A 10,582-nucleotide genomic window follows, 5' to 3' on the forward strand; every position below is an offset into this window, starting at 1 on the left:
GCTTTGCGAGACTACTCTTGCTGAGCATCCAGGACCAGGGGTCTCCCAAAACTGTGAGTGTGAGGGGTGAGGTACTGTGGCAAGCTAATGTATTGCTTTTTGTTTACTGCTTTGGGGAAACAACTCCAAAGATTCATTCATTAGCATTTTAATTACCTTTCATCTCAGTGCCTCTTTTTTTCTTACAACTTGTGTGAATACACTTTACTTCAAAATACAGTCCTTAAATGTAATTTTTTTTTTCTTTCAAATCTTTTCTTTGGAAAAGTAAACAAAAAAAAATTATTTTGCTCCTTTTGTCACTTGCTGGCCTTAGTCTTTAGGCGCAAACTAAAAGTGACAAAGATACAGCTACAGATACATCCAGGCTTGGGCTGATAAGTGTCAAGTAACATTCAAGCCAGACAAGTGCCAGGCAATGACCATCTCCAACAAGAGAGAGTCTAACCACCTCCCCTTGACATTCAACGGCATTATCATCGCAGAATCCTCCATCATCAACATCCTGGGGGTCACCATTGACCAGAAACTTAACTGGACCAGCCATATAAATAATGTGGCTACAAGAGCAGGTCAGAGGCTGGGTATTATGCAGTGAGTGACTCACCTCCTGATTCCCCAAAGCCTTTCCACCATCTACAAGGCACAAGTCAGGAGTGTGATGGAATACTCTCCACTTGCCTGGATGAGTGCAGCTCCAACAACACTCAAGAAGCTTGACACCATCCAGGACAAAGCAGCCCGCCTGATTGGCACCCCATCCACCACCCTAAACATTCACTCCCTTCACCACCGGCGCACAGTGGCTGCAGTGTGTACCATCTACAGGATGCAGTGCTACAACTCGCCAAGGCTTCTTCAACAGCACCTCCCAAACCTGCGACCTCTACCACCTAGAAGGACAAGGGCAGCAGGCACATGGGAACAACACCACCCGTACGTTCCCCTCCAAGTCACACACCATCCTGACTTGGAAATATATCGCCGTTCCTTCATCGTCGCTGGGTCAAAATCCTGGAACTCCCTTCCTAACAGCACTGTGGGAGAACCTTCACCATATGGACTGCAGCGGTTCAAGAAGGCGGCTCACCACCACCTTCTCAAGGGCAATTAGGACTGGGCAATTAATGCTGCCTTGCCAGCGATGCCCACATCCCGTGAACGAATTTAAAAAATCCAGGCAACTGATAGGATTGAGTTTGCACAGTTGCACAACTCTTTGGTATCTGTGACCTAAAGATTGCTCCTGGTTGGATTGAATGGAGATACTGTTTTTCCTTCTGGTGGAACAGGGGTGGAGTCCCACTTCCCGACTGCCTTTTTTTATTCAGCAGCTCCAATTTTTAAAATTCGTTTGGACCAAGGCTGTAATGAGGTCTGGAGCCGAGTGGTACTGGCGGAACCCAAACTGAGCGTATGTGAGCAGGTTATTGGTGAGTAAGTGGCGCTTGATAGCAGTGTCGATGACACCTTCCATCACTTTGCTGATGATTGAGAGTAGACTGATAGGGTGGTAATTGGCCGGATTGGATTTGTCCTGCTTTTTGTGGACAGGATATACCTGGGCAATTTTCTACATTGTCGGGTAGATGCCAGTGTTGTAACTGTACTGGAGCAGTTTGGCTAGAGGGGCAGCTAGTTCTGGAGCACAAGTCTTCAGCACTACAGCCGGGATGTTGTCGGGGCCCATAGCCTTTGCTGTATTCAGTGCACTCAGCCATTTCTTGGTATCACATGGAGTGAATCAAATTGGCTGAAGACTGGCTTCTGTGATGGTGGGGATAGTGGGAGGAGGCAGAGATGGATCATCCACTCGGGACTTCTGGCTGAAGATGGTTGCAAACTCTTCAGTCTTGACTTTTGCACTCACGTGCTGGACTCTGCCATCATTGAGGATGAGGATGTTTACAGAGCCTCCTCCTCCCGATAGTTGTTTAATTGTCCACCACCATTCACGACTGGATGTGGCAGGACTGCAGAGCTTTGATCTGATCCGTTGGTTGTGGAATCGCTTAGCTCTGTCGATAGCATGTTGCTTCCGCTGTTTAGCATGCATGTAGTCCTGAGTTGTAGCTTCACCAGGTTGGCACCTCATTTTTAGATACGCCTGGTGCTGCTCCTGGCATGCTCTTCTACACTCCTCATTGAACCAGGGTTGATCCCCTGGCTTGTTGGTAATGGTAGAGTGAGGTATATGCCGGGCCATGAGGTTACTGATTGTGCTGGAATACAATTCTGCCGCTGCTGATGGCCCACAGCGCCTCATGGATGCCCAGTTTTGAACTGCTAGATCTGTTCTGAATCTATCCCATTTAGCACGGTGGTAGTGCCACACAACACGTTGGGTAATCTCCTCAGTGCGAAGATAGGGCTTTGTCTCCACGAGGACTGTGCGGTGGTCACTCCTACCAATACTGTCATGGACAGATGCATTTGCGACAGGTTAATTTATGAGGATGAGGTCAAGTAAGTTTTTCCCTCGCATTGGTTCGCTCACCACCTGCCGCAGGCCCAGTCTGGCAGCTATGTCCTTCAGGATTCGGCCAGCTCGGTCAGTAGTGATGCTACCGAGCCACTCTTGGTGATGGACATTGAAGTCTCCCACCCAGAGTACATTCTGTGCCCTTGCTACCCTCAGTGCTTCTTCCAAGTGGTGCTCAACATGGAGGAGGACTGATTCATCAGCTGAGGGAGGGCGGTCGGTAGTAATCAGCAGAAGGTTTCCTTGCCCATGTTTGACCTGATGCCATGGAATTTCATGGGGTCCAGAGTCAAAGTTGAGGACTCCCAGGGCCACTCCCTCCTGACTGTATACCACTGTACCGGTGGGTCTGTCCTGCTGATGGGACAGCACATACCCAGGGATGGTGATGGAAGATTCTGGGACGTTGGCTGAAAGGTATGATTCTGTGAGTATGGCTATGTATTGCTTGACTAGTCTGTGGGACAGCTCTCCCAATTTTGGCACAAGTCCCCAGATGTTAGTGAGGAGGACTTTGCAGGGTCGACTGGGCTTGGTTTGCCGTTGTCGTGTCCGGTGTCTCGTGGTCCGATGCCGGGTGGTCCGTCCCGTTTTATTCTTATTGTGACTTTCTGTAGCGAGATTGTGCAACTGAGTGTACAACCAATAACGCAAATGGATTTTCCCTGGCCCAGATGGTCAGTCGGTGGGCATGGTCAGGAACATTGATGTCCTCTTGTCATTTCTACTCTCTTTTTCTTATGGAATAGCAACATCCTTGGTAATTTGCGATGCCGCTGGGTTACTTTGAGGATTTGGAAGGATGCCTAGTGTTTCTTTCAGAATCCCCCTGAAACTATTACCCCAACTTGCGGATCTGTAATAATCTTGATATCTTTCCGATGATGGTTTCCTCAGTTGGTGAAGCGAGGGCTGTTAAAGCTCTTTGCTCAGCTGTTTGATTAATTGGAGCCTGGGTCGTATTAAGCTTTTCAGAATCACCTTGAAGGTGGTGATTGCTACCGGCATCTTCAGTAAGAATTACAGCCTAGGATATGCTGAAGAATTCCTCCTTTTTAAAGCAACAGATGAGAAACCAGTATCTCAATTTAAACTAACCAGGAGTGAAATTCAGATTATAGGTACCAAATTGCTGTGTAAGCGTGCAAACAGAATCCTCTCAGATGCCTGGGGACTTATATCCTTGTCACCTCTAACTGTGCAGTCTGTTTGTGCCTAAAGAAATCCATTTTGGACAGAGAGCAGGTTGATGATGCAATTTAAGGGCACTGATTTACAGTGTCGTCCAATAGAAACCGCTGACTAGCCACAGGTGTGGCCATGGCGACACCATATTAGCTATGTAATTTTAGTGGAAAACACCATAAACACACACACACTCACAATACAGGCAAATATACTTCACGTGTACTTAACAAACACCCACAACCATTCAGTAACCAAGGAAGTAAAGCACTCACAACGGTCAAAAAACACTGGCACACTCTGCTTTTCGTCTTACCGTTTTATCAACAAATGCACAAAAAAGCTGAAATTCATGTTAATTGTATCTATAGGATTTATATCAATTAGTGTTAATTGTATTCAGGTGGTGTGTATCAATTGGGGACTCTCTTGAATCCATTTATACAAGAGCTTATCTCGGGTATGGGGAGCGTAATGTTGATCTCTGTGAATAAAGGCTTGGAAGCAACTGAAGACCAGGCTCCATTATTCTATCCTTCACCACCGGGCTATCCAGCTTATTACGGTTCACATGCATACGCCCTGCATATATTAGCACTAAGATCACATGCCCAACTTTGGTGTCTATTACTCATTTTCAATTTACTAATCAGAAATGAATCAGTTACTTCTGGATTCCCAATTAGCCATTATGTGGCTAATGGCTAATGTATAGGACAACACTGCTATAGCCAATAGTTTGAGACCAATATCTGCTGAGAATGACACGGGGCTGGCAAACCCAAGCTATACTGCTGACCACACATCGTTCTCTGGCCAGGGAACAAGGCTCTTCAGGCCAAAATGACACTGCACTGTTTTCACCCACAATGACTTGACGTCAACACAAACTGTGCTCCAAATATTTTAACAGTAAGTTGATTTGGAGATTTTATTTACGCAGTTGAAAATATCTATTCACCACTCTCATCGCCTCAGCCTCTACGACAAACCTCTTTTTTTTCAGTAGCTTAGTCCATATGCTGGCATCCTGCCTCTGCTCAAGTTTTAAAGTGGTGTTTCAGAATAAATGCAGTTCTGCCTCGTAACTGGAGTGGCCAACTCTGGTTGGACGTATTCCGGGATATTTCATTACATCCAACCACTCCACCATTGGTCGCCCAACATGTCCATCCTCGCAGTGCCTCGCCTTCCCACACCAATTGGAAAGCAAACAGATTCTTTGTTACCCAATTAGATCACTCTTGACTATCAATCAAACAGCCTTTTCCCCCCCAACTTTAATATTTTTATAACTAATAAACTCAAGAGTTCAAAGAGAATGAAAAAAATAATTTTTTGTAATGACCTTATGATTTTTCTCCAGGATTGCTCGCAGCAGTGTCCTGGAGATTAATCTATAATTCGTGGAGACTCCAGGATAATTCTGGAGGGTCAGTGACCCTGCTCGTAACAGTAGGGATGAGTCACCAGCCAAACCCAAAGGCCTCAAATCCAAAAAACACAAGAGAGCCAAGAAACGACAAAAAAAAAGCATAAATGCTGGGCTGACTGGGGAAACCGTTTGAAGACTGGTTTTAATTGTACACTGCCCCATAACTTTAGCAAAGGCAAGACATTAATGTGCAGAGACAGAGCCTTGACCTCTGTGTTACAGCCCTCCATTCCAGCTACCTTACCACTGTTTTCCGACCAGAGAAACAATTCTGTCTGATTAGAGGCACTCGACCTGCCAAGTTTCTCTCTCAAACCTGCTGCAGTTCGAACTATTATTTTTTTTTTATTATTACGCCTGACAATATGTTTATTTAAAATGAATTTGAAACCTAATCTTAGCGGTTTTCCTCCTACCTTAAAACTCCTTGAAGAATACAACACAATTAAACTGGACTCCATCTGGAAGTCACTAAAACACACTGGCAGGTAATCTGGAAAAAAAAAACCTGTTATGCATTATCTCATTTCTCAAGTATTTAACCATTTTCTAGCACTTGATGTCTTGCAGTCTGGTTTTAAACGTGTGATTCCATCTCCATCTCCACTCCGCAACAGAACCAAAAACCACAGGCACCTGTATTTGTTTCCTTTGTAAACTACAAAGCTCGGATCCCTGCCTAATAAAACGAGCGATTCGAATTCTAAGGTGGCTTTTAAAATATAGTACTGCGTAGAAAAATAATGAAATATGTTCTTTATGTGCTCACATCCTAACAGGGAAATGGGTTTTTTTTTAACTACATTTTTTTCAGGACTGTTTCCTTTTAACTGTTATTTACTTTTAAAGTACTCTTTCTGTTCCAAGATGAATGCTTTATTTATGTCCTCCTATTTTATATAATTAACTCACAGTTTCAAATTATCACAGCATTACTTGTCATTTGTGGAGCATTTTTCCTGTTTTATGCCCTGGTACAGCATGTTTCATACAGAACTCTAGATTGGGGGAGTGTTGGCATCTGCAAAATTGTTTATGAGACAATGTGCTGGGATTGGCAAATAACACTGAGTGCGATTTGTGATCTCTGGTATGATGATGTCATTTCCATCCTCAATTTATGTCACTGCATCTTCATAGACAGACCGGTGAAATGGGAAGCCACCTGGCAGATGCAAGTTAACGGAGAGAAGTGTGAATTTTGGTAGGAAGAATGAAGAAAGGCAATATAAACTAAATGGTACAATTTTAAACGGAGTGAAGGAACAGAAGGAACGGGGTGGGTGTACGTACCCAAATCTTAGAAGGTGGCAGGACAAGTTGAGAAGGCTGTGAAGAAGGCATACGGGATCCCGGGCTTTATAAATAGAAGCATAGAGTATAAAAGCTAAACCTTTATAAAACCCTGGTTAGGCCTCAGTTGGAGCACCGCACTTTAGGAAGGATGTCAAGGCCTTAGAGAGGGTGCAGAGGAGATTTACTAGAATGGTACCAGGGATGAAAGTCTTCAGTTATGTGGAGAGACTGGAGAAACTGGGGTTGTTCTCCTTAGAGCAGAGAAGGTTAAGGGGAGATTTGTTAGAGGTGTTCAAAATCATGAAGGGTTTTGATAAAATAAATAAGAAGAAACTTTCCAGTGGCAGAAGGGTCGGTAACCAGAGGACACAGATTTAAGGTAATTGGCAAAAGAACCAGAGGCGCGATGAGGAGAAATTTTTTTTCACATCAAGTTGTTATGATCTGGATAGATAGCTTTTTGGCAACCAAAGGTATTACGGGATATGGGCCAAAGGCAGGTATATGGAGTTAGATCACAGATCAGCCATGATCTTTTCAAATGGCGGAGCAGGCACGAGTGGCTGAATAGCCTACTCCTGTTCCTATGTTCCTATAAAGGGTGGTGGAAGCAGATTCAATAGCAACTTTCAAAAGGGAATTGGATAAATACTTGAAGGGGAAAAAATTGCAGGGCTGTGGGGAAAGGGCAGGGGAATGGGACTAATTGGGTATCTCTTTCAAAGAGCCGGCACAGGCACGATGGGCCGAATGCCTCCTTCTGTGCTGTATGAGTCCATGATTCTAATTGATGTCATTGTGTTCTTAATTGATGTCATTGGTCTTCAATTGATGTCATTGCATCTTCAATTGATGTCATTACATCCTTAATTGTATCTAAAAGGAAATCTATTAACAAGCTCCACTGTTGATAAAGTCACTGCCCAGTGCAGAACTGAGCCACACTGAACAAGTCGGTCCAGAGTTCAATCCTGTACAGTGTTAGCTAATCGAAGCCAAGGTGCTTTAATTGGCCTTGGAATCAGCATTCCTAGTCCAGGGCGGGGCAAGTCATCCCAGGGTTTCCCAGTTCTGAGTGCTATGCAGTGTCTGCTGCTGGAAAATGCCCACCTGCAGATGTTGGACGGGGTCTGGAACAGGCTTGGTTGTAATGCTCGCCAAAGTTGAAAAGCTTGTTGGTGTCGAGGCTCTTGCATGGAGAATGACTAAATGGGTGAGATACTGTCGGATCTCAGCCCCCTGCAAGTGCAACCCAGAATAAGCCTACAGGAGATGAGGGAGGAAAAGAGCTTATGGTCTGCTTGGCTGAGTTGGCAGCACTATTGTCAGAATGACAATCTTCCCTATAGTGGGTGTTTCAAGTTGTCTGTGAGAGGGACAGAAGACGAGTCAGAGGATTGCTCTTTCTGCATATTGCTCAGTGAGGTGAGGTGATCAGGAGAAATATTCAATATGTCATCTGATTGACGGATCTTGTGCTGCTAACCAAAGAGAATAATACTGACTGAACAAAAAGCAAAATGCTGCAGGTGCTGAAAAGCTGAGACTAACACTGATGGTTGGACACGGAATTGGGAGAAAAAGTATCTATATATTTGAGGACACAATTGTGCTTATTCATGTATTGGAGATTTTTACCAATTTTCACTACTCAGCTTCCACTTTCTTCCTCCTTAGTAGTACTGATGGAACCAAAATTGCAATGATAAAAAGATTTTTTTTAAAAACCCTGGAAATATTTTTTTTTTTTTTTATTCGTTCACGGGTTGTGGGCGTCGCTGGCAAGGCCGGCATTTATTGCCCATCCCTAATTGCCCTCGAGAAGGTGGTGGTGAGCCGCCTTCTTGAACCGCTGCAGTCCGTGTGGTGACGGTTCTCCCACAGTGCTGTTAGGAAGGGAGTTCCAGGATTTTGACCCAGCGACAATGAAGGAACGGCGATATATTTCCAAGTCGGGATGGTGTGTGACTTGGAGGGGAACGTGCAGGTGGTGTTGTTCCCATGCGCCTGCTGCCCTTGTCCTTCTAGGTGGTAGAGGTCGCGGGTTTGGGAGGTGCTGTCGAAGAAGCCTTGGCGAGTTGCTGCAGTGCATCCTGTGGATGGTGCACACTGCAGCCACAGTGCGCCGGTGGTGAAGGGAGTGAATGTTTAGGGTGGTGGATGGGGTGCCAATCAAGCGGGCTGCTTTATCTTGGATGGTGTCGAGCTTCTTGAGTGTTGTTGGAGCTGCACTCATCCAGGCAAGTGGATTCAGCAGGTCCACCAGCCTCTGTAAAGAGAAAAGACGGGGGAGCTATTTCAGGTGAGAGCCTGCGTCAGAACTTATTTTGTATATCTGAATAGCTTGTAGAATTACAACTTCAAGACGATGTAAAGCATCAGACTCTGAATGACCGCTGCCCAGATGCACTGCGAGGCTCGCACACCATTCCCTGCTTTGTGACTTTCTGATCTCGACTGAGACAGCTGGGCCCTGACGAGAGAGTGTTGAATGGAAGGCAAGTGTTTCCTCGAAGGAAGGCAGGGAGCTGAAATCGGGGAAGTGAGTGACCTCCCCTCCCTCCCCACTGCCTGTTCTCGTGTACCATCGAAGCAGCATTGACCCAGACCTGGAGAAAGTTGTTTAACTGCCCCTCTGACTGAAATAGTGCATTGGCATAAAGAGAGTTGGAGAAAATGAAAATGGCAATAATGAGTGTTTTATGTAATCTTAATCAGTCACAAACTGTTGTGAAAGAATCCATTTGAAGTATTGGATATTGGCTCTTACCTGTTTGGAAATAACTTATTTTACCCATTCTGGATCAGGAAGGACTAACTCTGGAACATCACTATAATTTCATTTTTTTTGGTGTAAAGATGTCAGCTGACTACATGTTTGTCCTAAAATCGCCATTGAAACTTGATCCATTACAAGGGGTTAAGTTAATTTATTCTTATTCGTGTTTCCTAAACTGAGCTATGTGAGCTGGACACGCCTGTTATCCCTTTGTGCCTCCTAGGATACTTCTCTCCTGAGTTTACCCTCCAGCTGAAAGTTGTCATTCGCCCTGTGAAGGCGTGAGTTTGTGACATAACCTCCCACTGTGTGGTGCAGTGCATCGGCACACCGCTGAACTGCACTCATTTTGGAGGTGTTAAATTTGTGTATCGCATTTGAGAACACACACAGTACTACACTGGGGTTACAGAGTCTCTGATGGTTAAGAATCACAGTTTTATTGAGAACTATCACCAATGTCACAGGAATTTTCCATTTGCTATACATCCAATACCTTGTTTATGTGTGGAAGAGTGACTGGAACCCTTTTTTTCTCCCTTAATCAATTTTTCTCCTGTTATCTCCCTTCCTGACATCAACAACTTGCATTTATATAGCGCCTTTAACATAGTAAAACGTCCCAAGGAATTTCAACAGGAGTGTTATCAGACAAAATTTGACATTGAGTCACATATGTTGATATTAGGACAGGTGACCAAAAGCTTGGTCAAAGAGGTAGGTTTTAAGGAGTGTCTTAGAGGAGAGAGAGGTAGAGAGGTGGAGAGGTTTAGGGAGGGAATTCCAGAGCTTAGGGCCTAGGCAGCTGAAGGCGCGGCTGCCAATGGTGGAGCAAAGGAAATATGGGATGCACTAGAGGCCAGAATTGGAGAAATGCAAAGATCTCGGACGGTTGTAGGGCTGGAAGAGGTTACAGAGATAGGGAGGGGCGAGGCCAACGAGGGATTTCAACACGAGGATGAGAATTTTAAATTTGAGGTGTTGCTGGACTGGGAGCCATTGTTGGTCAGCGAGCACAGGGTGATGAGAGAACAGGACTTTGTGCATTAACTTCTTGCTTGGATGTGGTTCCAGGCACATTGAACGGCCACCAGTATTGCAGCCAATCGGGCATTATTAATGTGTGAGCTTTGACAGGATATTTGACTGCAGGTGGCAACATAACTCTAGCCTGATCCTATCCTGACCCAAGGTGCACACAAGCTATCCAGCAGTCCCTCCTGGACTTGTCGCACACAAGCGTAACTTCCATCAGAGTTTGCTGAAGCACAATCTGAAGTTAGAAAATTGGGGAATTTATCCCTCCCAAACCCAGGGACACCAAGGCCAACTGTAGCGCCATCTTCCCAGCTGAGATTCACTAACTCATTGTAGGCTGGCTGCCAGACCTGTGACCTTCCTGGTC

This window comes from Heptranchias perlo, chromosome 9 (genome assembly GCF_035084215.1).
Source record: "Heptranchias perlo isolate sHepPer1 chromosome 9, sHepPer1.hap1, whole genome shotgun sequence".
Taxonomy (NCBI): Eukaryota; Metazoa; Chordata; class Chondrichthyes; order Hexanchiformes; family Hexanchidae; genus Heptranchias; species Heptranchias perlo.